Here is an 11,668-nt window from a genome sequence, read left to right as displayed (position 1 = left end):
AGGGGTTGGGGGACAGCATAACGGAGGGACAGTCATAGTATAAAAGTGTCATCATTTCTCTATGAACAGAGTTTTCCTCTATCACAGACAAAATGATGTGTGGCTCTGGTCCGTAGGGGCGCCCCATATAGACCCTAAAGTATCAACTACATGCTACTTTGTCACAATAACATGCGGGCAATCAATGTGAGGGTACAACTAAGTTTTGTTTGTGTTGTAACTTGGTAAGACATACAGGTAGTTGATTTGTGTCGGTTTCATTAGAACTGAAAAATAGTATTCACTTTCAGTTTTATATATATATATATATATATATATATATATATATACTGTATATATAATATATATGTATATATATATATACATATATATATATATATGTATATGTATATATATATATATATATATATATATATATATATATATATATATATATATATTACTGTGTATTATAATCGTCGATATGCAGTGTCCTCCTATGTGGAAATTTGGAAATGGCCACCACCTCAGCCTCATAGTCTCTCACCCCCTTACACCCTCCCTCACTCTCCTCACCCATCTCCCTCGAGGCTGAAGATGGTTTAGCTAATCTCGTTCACTACCACACTTCTAGAAGCTTATCAGTTCTTAAACCTGATCTGACATCATGTTTCGATTCTATTCAGTCGTATGGCTCACTTTGTTATGGCGTTTCATGATTGATGCATGTTTGTCTCTGCACTGGATGCGGCAAAAGGATTAAACTTATTACGCATCTGCGGGAGCCTCCTATTTCCAACTGCGAAGCGAATGGGCTGACGAACTGGTGCGTAGTGGGAGGGGTAAGGGGGGAGGAGGAGGGAGGGAGGGAGGACGATGCTCATTCCTATGAGGAGCCCGTTATGGGTTTCCCTCGGCGCCGCCGTTTGATGGCGACAGACCCCGTCGGTGTGTCGACAACACCGTATCTTTAGACCCTTTGCCTCGCTTGTGCCGTTGTTGACTCACCCTCGAAGCCAGGTCAGGGCGTAGCAGATGGGCCTTGAGGCTTTCTCGGTGGTCCTTGACGTGGGCTACATGTAAGCTTCCTCATAAATGTGGTGTCATTCGATACAGGCTTCTAAAAGAATGTTGACCCTTTACTTCACCTCTTCTTCTTTCAAGAATTCCCCCCCCCCCACAAAAAAAAAATTATAAAGAGAGTCCTGTTCTGCCACATCATGGGAGAATAACCTCTATGACTTAAGGTCTTACGTGCTTTATTGCCGTGTCTCGAAAACACACCTGAGGGAGGTCTCGTCGCCCTTGCTCCGATGTGTTCCGTCTGCTCTTGTGGAGCGTTTGAATGAGAAGTGTTATGTCCAGCGCGTGAAACGTCATTCTTCTTTTTTCTATTTTCGTGAGTTTCCGGGGCTGGTCCCCGCTCGGACCTGAAAATTGCAGATGGTCAGGAACAGTTTCTACGTGAACACAGGGAACGGTGTTCACGGGATGCCACTGCAGTAACAATACCCGCTGGAGGCTGACGTCACCTCAGGTCCGATGTGAGCAGCAGTTTAGGGGCAGTACTCAAGTGGAAACCCTTCCTAACATGCGCGTCGTGGCCAGAATGCTCTTGTTTGCCCAAACACGAACGTCAACAGGATGTCGAGCTTGATAAGAAGAAGCAGATAATTTAATTCACCGACCACTCTCGTCTTTCGAATTCATGCCCACAAGACAATGTCTAACCAGCCCTTCAAAAAGATATTTGCGCAAACACACACACACACACACACACACACACACACACACACACACACACACACACACACACACACACACACACACACACACAAACAGTATCGCTGCTCTGCGAGTCGTTACTCCAACTTTCGTGGGCGGGGAGTTGGGTGTGTGTGTGTGTGCATGCAAAGTCACAGCATTACCCATAGATCGGTCATACGAGCTCTGAGCTCTCTTACGGGAGAGAACTAACTGTTGTTCACGAGTTCACGAGTCCAGCGCGTGATCCAAAGACCAGTATGTGAACACACACACACACACACACACACACACACCTATATATCTATACATATATATGTATATATACATATATATATATATATATATATATATATTATATATATATATATATAAATGATATGGATGTGGAAGTAAATTGTTATATGAACTTCTTTGTGGACGATGCCAAATTACTCATAAGAGTAAGATCGCTACAAGAAGACCTAGACAAAATATGAGAATGGAGTCAGAGATGTGAGATGAACTTCAACATTAAGAAATGTAGTGTAATGGAATTTGGAAAAAGCAAAAATAGAATATCGGGTCAATATAGAATTGGAAACAAGGAAGTAAAAAAAGTCGATTCAGAAAGGGACCTGGGAGTGATCATCTCAAGTGACTTGACAAATGATAAACATGTCAACAAATTATTTGGAGAGTTTTTCAACTTATTAAGATCAATGAAAGTGGCCTTCGACTACATGGATGAGATGGTTAAAAAAAAACAGTGGTTACACTGATAAGATCTAAGCTAGAATATGCTGCAACACTGTGGGCACCTAGCACAAAGAACATAAGAAAATTAGAAAGAATCCAAAGAGCAACGACAAAAACGGCACCTACACTGTCAAATCTGAGAACAGAGAAAAGAAAGAAGCGATTTGTTGACCATTTTCAGAATTATGAAAGGGATGGAACTCTCGATAGAGACGACTTGTTAGAGTGGGACAGAAGAGAAACAAGAGGACACGAAAAGAAACTAAAGAAAGACAGTTACAGAAGAGACCTGAAAAAGAATAGCTTCCCACACAGAGTGATTGATGTCTGGAACAAAACAGAGAAACGGAGTGCCAAAGCTATACATGATTTTTAAGAATAAACCTGACATCATTTCACGCGCAGCAGTTAACAAGCTGGTACGGACCTTACAACCACCCCTCTCCTCACCCCCTCCCTCCTCCGCCATCCCAGTTTGCCCCACTGCGGTTTCAGGAGGAAAATAGTCGAATCAGTATTAATTGAGGAATGCCCTAATATTAATATTTCTCAAGAGCCGTATCATTTCCCGCTCAGTACTGACCAAGCTGGTACGGACCTTACAACCCCCCCTCTCCTCACCCCCTCCCTCCTCCGCCACCCCAGTTTGCCCCGCGCCTGAGTGAGGTCATCTGTCCACATCTCTTCTTCTCTGTAGCTTATAAGTCCCCTCTGTACTCTGTCTTATGTACTTTCCTGAAGAGGGCTACAGTTGATAGCCGAAATATAGGATTCTTCTTTATTCGAAGTTCATTTTCACCGACTGTGGGTTCCTGTGTGTCATTGACAAATGTGCTACTACATTTCTGTTTGGAAAATGTATGTTTATGTTATGAATTTATTATGTATACATGTACGTATATCACGTAGAAACCACTGTTGGAGTAGAAAAGACTGGAAACGGGGAATCTATATATTTCGATTGCAAACTGCAATCCTCCTCTACTGAAGAGGATTGCAGTTTGCAATCGAAATATACATCGAAATATACATCGACATCATGGGAAGAGGTACCACTTGGTTAAGGTACGTGGATGACATAATCGTGGTGATGCCAAAAGGAACTAATATAGAAAATAAGTTGAGAAGACTCAACGCTGTGAATAAAGACATTCAATTCACAGTTGAACTAGGAAAAGAGTGTAAATTACCATTTTTAGACCCGTTGATACACAGAGGTTCTCAACAGGTAAGTTTCTCGGTGTACAGGAAACCCACCAATAGGGACGACTTTGTCCATTATTTTTCAGCACACCGCAGACGTGTTAAAACGGGTGTTCTAATAGATTTCTTTCTCAGAGCTTTTCGTATCTGCAGTGAAAAACTCCTAGAGGATGAACTTACTTACATCAAGAATACCTTTAGGAAGCTGAAATACCCCGGAGGTTTGATCACCAGGACAATGAGGAAAGCCAAGAAGATCTACGATGGCTCAAACGTCCGGACCCCGGGAAAGGATAAGTCTCATTTTATTTCTGTCCCTAATTCTATAAACACCATAGCTATTGATGATTATTTGTTAAAAGGTGGAATAAATGTAGCAAAAATATCTTCCAATAAAATAGGAAAAATATTTAAGAAACATAATAATATTCGTAATAATCTCAGTGTCGTTTACCGTATTCCATGCAACGGTTGTCCATCATCTTACTTCGGTGAGTCAGGTCGAGGGATCAATAAACGCTTGAGTGAGCACAAAAACGATCTCAGGGCTCATAGAACATCTAACTCTCTGGTTCGTCACCTGGACAAATGTGGACATCTACCTGATTGGAACAACACAGAAATTCTACACGAGGGATTTGAGAAGAAAATGAGAAAAACTGTGGAAGCTGCACATATCGCCACCAACAAGAACAACAACGACAGAGACGGATTTAAATGCCTCTCGAAAGCAGCAAGTGTCCTAATAATTAAATCGTTAGCCAAAGGGAAAACATGACGCTCATACCTTGGCGGGTTCCCTCTCACTACGAATATAAGAATTGTGATCCGTCTGTAATGCTGTAGTCCTCTGAAGAAGACCAAGTTGGTCGCAACGTTAGGGCAATAAACTCTATTCCTAACACATCTTCTTTTGCCATTCCACACCCACATTCTCTCTCATATATATATTTATATATATATATATATATATATATATATATATATATATATATATATATATATATATATATGTGTGTGTGTGTGTGTGTGTGTGTGTGTGTGTGTGTGTGTGTGTGTGTGTGTGTGTGTGTGTGTGTGTGTGTGTGTGTGTGTGTGTGTGTGTGTGTGTGTGTGTGTGTGTGTGTGTGTGTGTGTGTGTGTGTGTGTGTGTGTGTATTTACCTAGTTGTATTTACCTAGTTGTATTTTACGGGAAGGGGAGCTACGCTCGTGGTGTCCCGTCTTCAAATCTCATTTTATCTAAACTATTTTTAAATTCATGTATTGTTTTTGCACACACCACTTTCTCATCTAACTTGTTCCAACTGTCTATTACTCTGTGAGGAAAGCTGTTCTTTTTCAGATCTCTTCTATAGTTGTCTTTCTTGATTTTCTTTCCGTGTCCTCTTGTATTTCTATCATCCCATTTTATCAGATTCTGTGTGTGTGTGTGTGTGTGTGTGTGTGTGTGTGTGTGTGTGTGTGTGTGTGTGTGTGTGTGTGTGTGTGTGTGTGTGTGTGTGTGTGTGTGTGTGTGTGTGTGTGTATTTACCTAGTTGTATTTACCTAGTTGTATTTTACGGGAAGGGGAGCTACGCTCGTGGTGTCCCGTCTTCAAATCTCATTTTATCTAAACTATTTTTAAATTCATGTATTGTTTTTGCACACACCACTTTCTCATCTAACTTGTTCCAACTGTCTATTACTCTGTGAGGAAAGCTGTTCTTTTTCAGATCTCTTCTATAGTTGTCTTTCTTGATTTTCTTTCCGTGTCCTCTTGTATTTCTATCATCCCATTTTATCAGATTCTGTGTGTGTGTGTGTGTGTGTGTGTGTGTGTGTGTGTGTGTGTGTGTGTGTGTGTGTGTGTGTGTGTGTGTGTGTGTGTGTGTGTGTGTGTGTGTATTTACCTAGTTGTATTTACCTAGTTGTATTTTACGGGAAGGGGAGCTATGCTCGTGGGGTCCCGTCTTCATTTCTCATTTTATCTAAACAATTTTTAAATTCATGTATTGTTTTTGCACACACCACTTTCTCATCTAACTTGTTCCAACTGTCTATTACTCTGTGTGGAAAGCTGTTCTTTTTCAAATCTCTTCTATAGCTGTCTTTTTTTATTTTCTTTCCGTGTCCTCTTGTATTTCTGTCATCCCATTTTATCAGATTCTCTCTATCAGTAATTTCTATGCCTTTCATGATTCTGTAAATAGCTATCAAATCTCCTCTCTCTCTTCTTTGCTCTAGTGTCTGTAGTTCAAGTTTTTGTAGTCTCTCTTCATATGATAGTTTTGAGAGTGTTGGTGCCAGTTTTGTAATTGCTCTTTGTATTCTTTCAAGTTTTTTTATACATTTTTTTGTACTTGGTGACCATATTGTTGCTGCATATTCTAATCTTGGTCTTATCAGGGTGATTAGGATTTTCCTCACCATTTCTTCATCCAGGTATGTAAATGCCACTTTGATTGTTCTTATTAAATTATAAGTTTCTCCAAAAATCTTATTTATATGTTTCTCAGGTGACATATTATTCATAACAATGACTCCCAGGTCCTTCTCATTTTCTACTTTTTTTATTCCCTCTTCTCCCAAATTATATGATCCTGTTATTCTGTTTTTGCTTTTTCCAAATTCCATTATACTACACTTTTTTGTATTGAACTCCATCTCCCACTTCTTACTCCATTCCTGTACTTTATTTAGATCTCTCTGTAGTGATTCACAATCTTCTTCAGTTTTCACTCTTTTCAGTAGTTTTGCATCGTCTGCAAAGAAGCTCATATAGCCTTCAATTCCTTCATCCATATCATTAATATATATAGCAAACATTATTGGGGCCAGGACTGTTCCCTGCGGGACACCGCTTATTACTTCATTCCATTTTGAGTGCTGGTTTCTTATCACTACTCTCATTTTTCTTTCTTGCAAAAAGTCTTCCATCCAATTTAGTAATTTACCTTGTATTCCTCCTTCAGATTCTAGTTTCTTAAGCAACTTCTTATGTGGTACTTTGTCAAAAGCTTTTTTTAGGTCTAGAAATGCACAATCAGCCCATCCATCTCTTTCTTGTATTATATCTATTAGCCTTGAATAGAAACATATTAAATTGGTGACGCATGATCGTCCTTGTCTGAATCCAAATTGCCTTGGATTTAGTACGTTGTTTTTTTCCAAGTATTTTACCCATCTATTTTTGATAATTCTTTCACAAATTTTTGCTATTGTACTTGTTAGAGAGACTGGTCTATAGTTGGTAGGTTCTTCTTTATTTCCTCCTTTATATATAGGTACTATATTTGCTTTTTTCCAATCTTCTGGAACTTTTCCTTCTTTCAAGGAACTGCTTATTATGCTATGTATTTTGTCTGCCAGTTCATTCCTGCATTCTTTCAGAATCCAGTTTGCTATTTCATCTGGTCCATGTGATTTTCTGACATCAAGATTACTCGATTGTATCAATATTTCATTCTTTGATACTTCTATTTTTTCTATAGGGGGGACTTTCTCTTTCCATTCAATCTCTTCAGGTTGTATGTTCTCCCTTGTAAACACTGATTTAAAATGTTTGTTCATAATTTCCGCCATTTCCATTTCCTCAGTGTATTCAACTCCCCCTTGTCTTAATTTCTCCAAGTCCTGTTTGTTTTTCAGTTTATTGTTTACAAATCTGTAGAATAGTTTTGGTTGATCTTTACATTTTTCTATGACGTCTTTTTCATATTTTCTCTTTTCCTCTCTGCACGTTTGTACATATTCATTTCTATAACTGGTATATATCTTCCATTTTTCAGGTTTTCTGTCTTTTTTCCATCTGGTCCCGGCTTTGTCTCTTTTGTCTTTTAACTCCCTACAGCTTTTGTTGTACCAGCATTTTACATATTCTTTTTCTTGTTTTTGTCTTGGGACATACTTTTCCACTCCTTTTTTGTAAATTTTTGTCAAAATATTCCATTTCTTTTCCACTGATGTTTCTTCTTTGTATATTTCTTCCCAGTTTTCTTGTTGAAAGAATTCTCTTATTTTATCAAAGTTTTTTTTTTCATACATCATTCTTCCTTTTCTATATTGTTCATTTCTTTTGATATATTTTTCTTCATTAAGTTCCAGTTCAATCAATATGTGGTCACTTTTACCTATTGGTGTTTTATATTCAATCTTTTCCACTATTCTAGGTTCAGATGTAATTAATAAGTCTAGTCTCGATGGTTCTTCTTCATTTCTATACCTAGTGTTCTCCTGTATCCATTGTGTCATTGTATGGTCAATAATCATCTCAAGTAGAGCGTTTCCCCATGAGTCATCTCCACCCTTTACTGTCATTTCTTCCCAGCAGATTTCTTTGCAATTAAAGTCGCCCATCAAAACTATTCTTCCTCCATCTTCCATTATTTTATTTAATGTTATCTTTGTGTCCTCTAACATACTTTTATGTTCACTCTCCTCCCATGAGGCTGTTTTTGGAGGCACATAATTTATCACAAATTTTCTGCTCTTCTTATCTCTGTCTTCCACTTCTATCATAATCATCTCTACTGTATTCTTTCCATATATGACACCTTTCACGTTTATATCCTTCTTAGTCAGGAACATAACTCCACCCCCTTGCTTTTTCTCTCTGTTTCTAATCCAATAATTGTATGCATCATGTCCTACACTGTTGGGTGGTAGTGGGCCTTTTAATTTTGTTTCTACAATTCCCATTATGTCCGGTTCTTTTTCTTTCAAATAATCATTCAGCTCATTCAATCCTGTTATTAATCCATCTATATTTGTGTAAGACACTCTTAGTTTTCTGCCACTTCCATTGTGTTCTCTGTTTCCCTTATGTTTTTCTTTTGTATGTCGAACTTCCTTAGTTTCATGTTCACTACTCTCCAATAGAATCTCTCTTTCTCTGCCCCCCTTCTGTTCTCGTTTTTTGCCTTAGCTTCCAGTCTTTTCTGCTTTTCTTCCTCTCTTTCCTCTTTATTCATTTCTCTTTTTATCCATATCTTTTTGTATTGTTCACTTGTTGCTAGTTTCCCTGTTTTGGATAAGATATTCTCTGCCGTTGTTTGTGACTTGAATTTAATCTTAATTGGTCTGGTCTTGTCTGTGCTATACTTTCCGAGTCTAAATTTCTCTTCGATTTGTTTCATAATTTCTGGTTCATCTTCCTGAACTGATTCTAGTAATTGGCTTACTTTTTCATTTTCCTCTTTGATTCATGTGGTTCTATCTGTGTTGTGTTTCTCTTCCATTCCTAATGTAATTATACATTTCTTTTTGTCTGCTAAGTCTCTTACTATATTCTCCTTCTGTCCCATCACTTTAATAACTGAGTTTTCAGTTTGTTCATTCATTTGTTGTCTGATTATGTCAGTGAATGCAACCTTGCTATTTTCATGAATTTTTTTCCAACCCTCCTTGTTCTCCATATTATTCTCCTTTAAGACTTTATTCTCATCTTTTACTTCTTTTAACTGTTGTTTTAATTCTTCAATTTCCTTAGTTAAGTTTTTGTTCGCCCTCTCTAGTTCTTCCAATTTTTCAATTCTTCGTATCATACTGTCAACATTACCGAACCTACGCTCCAAGTCCTCGATCTTCTTATTGACCTTCTCTTCTAGTCTTGTCAGTCGGGGGGGGGGGGTTGTGTCCCCCCCACCCTCTTTAAATCCCTTGAAAATATTCTCATCACTTTCTACTGTATTGCTCCTATCTATACTTCTAATCTTCACATTCCTATTAGACATGTCGTCATCCTCCAGCTCGTCTTGCGGTCGCTTGTCCACCTTTCGGCGGCCCGTTAGGGCCAAATCCTCCACCTCCACATTACCTTCCATTTCCCCAGCAATCTCTCCCCCTTTCCTCTTTCCTTACTTTCCCACTACCCCACGAGCAATTTCCCCCCACCCTGCAAATACAAAAAGGCACTTCTCTTTGCGTTGGGATCCACAATCTGCACTTTTCTTCAGAACCTTCTTCAAGCCGTCCGTTCGTTGAAAGTGTGTGTGTGTGTGTGTGTGTGTGTGTGTGTGTGTGTGTGTGTGTGTGTGTGTGTGTGTGTGTGTGTGTGTGTGTGTGTGATTCACTTTGGTCTTTGAATCACGGGTTGGAGTCGTGATCGACAGCTATTTCCCTTCCAGAAGAGAGCTCAGAGCTTATATATGACCGATCTATGGGTAATGCTGTGACCTTACAAACACAAACCCAACTCCCCGCCCACGAGAGTTGGAGTAACAACCCGCAGTACAAGGATACTGAAATTATTTTAGCCCTGGGCGGGATTCGAACCCGGACTGCCGTAGTGGCAGCCGGAAACTCTACCAACCGCGCTACGAGTTGTGTAAGTTGTATGTGTGTATTTACCTAGTTGTATTTACCTAATTGTATTATACGAGAAGGGAGCTATGCTCGTGGTGACCCGTCTTTATATCTCTCAGCATCAAGTTTTTTCTTAAAATCTTGTAGTGTTTGCACACACTGTTTCGTTGTCTAATTTATTCCATGTATCTATCACTCTGTGTGGGAAGCTGTTCCTTTTTAAATTTCTTCTGTAACTATCTTTTTTTAGTTTCTTTTCGTGTCCTCTCGTTTTACCGTTGTCCCATATTAACAAGTCATCCCTATCTAAAACTTCCATTCCTTTCATTATTCTGTAGATAGTCAGCAGGTCACCTCTTTCTCTTCTCTGTTCCAAAGTTGGTAGTTCTAATTTGGACAGTCTTTGCTCATATGTTAGTTCGGAAAGAGTTGGTGCTAGTTTGGTTGTTGCTCTTTGTAACCTTTCTAGTTTTTTAATGTTCTTTTTGGTACTGGGTGTCCAGAGTGCTGCTGCGTACTCGAGTTTTGGTCTTATTAGTGTAGTTAGGATTTTCTTTATCATTTCTTCGTCCAAATAGGCAAACGCCACTTTGATTGATCTCAATAAATTGTAGGTTTCTTCAAATATTTTGTTATTGTGATTTTATCGGCTGAAAGAAACCTGCACAGCGAAGCTATAGCGATAATCCCATACCACACTCCTGGTCATATGGCCATTTCCCGAAGGTTGAGTGTGGTTTGAATTTTCCGCCAAAATCATCGGAAATTTAAAATTCCCGGCTCTGTGCAGGCATGCGCATTGTCGACCCCACCTCCCCCTCCCTATCCCCTCCCTTCTTACCCGGCTAGCTCGAGCCGGGCGTCGCGTCACTTAGATCGCGGAAACGGGACGGAGTGGTTAACTCGCTGCCCACATGGGAGCAGGCGGTCCCGTTTCCTGCTGGTTAATCGTCTGTTAGTTTTATCGCTTTCCGCTTGGCTGCTGGTTTGTCCCATTCTTCGACTTTGATTTTATACGAGCACAATCCGTCCCCGTCTTCGAGCTGTCCCTGGTAAACAACCCGGGTCCTCTCAGAGGACAGGGGACGTGTCTTATGGTACGGAGTGTGGCGCCCCCCAGGGTCATCAGGCCTCTCGGCAGCCCCATACCTCTGACCATCATCGGTCCTCTATTGCCTCACGGTTTGTATCAGGCCCTAGGCGTAGACTTTGACCATATACGATCGCAATCCGTCCCCGTCTTCAGGCCGTCCGTGGTAAGAACCCGGGCCTCTCGGAAGACAGGGGGACGTGTCTTATGGTACGGAGGGTGGCGCCCCCCAGGGTCATCAGGCCTCTCGGCAGCGCCATACCTCCGACCATCATCGGTCCTCTATTGCCTCACGGGTTGTATCAGGCCCTAGGCGTAGACTTTGACCATATACGATCGCAATACGTCCGTCTCCAGGCCGTCCGTGGTAAGAACCCGGGCCTCTTTGAAGACAGGGGGACGTGTCTTATGGTACGGAGTGTGGCGTCCCCCAGGGTCATCAGGCCTCTCGGCAGCGCCATACCTCCGACCATCATCGGTCCTCTATTGCCTCACGGGTTGTATCAGGCCCTAGGCGTAGACTTTGACCATATACGATCGCAATACGTCCCTCCTCCCCCCCTTTCGCTCACCCGCACCCTTAACCGGAAGTATCCCGCTTCCGGTCCAA

Source organism: Oratosquilla oratoria, chromosome 34 (genome assembly GCF_046742065.1).
Source record: "Oratosquilla oratoria isolate Oo_2021 chromosome 34, ASM4674206v1, whole genome shotgun sequence".
In the NCBI taxonomy this organism is placed as follows: Eukaryota; Metazoa; Arthropoda; class Malacostraca; order Stomatopoda; family Squillidae; genus Oratosquilla; species Oratosquilla oratoria.
This window is presented reverse-complemented; position numbering follows the sequence as displayed.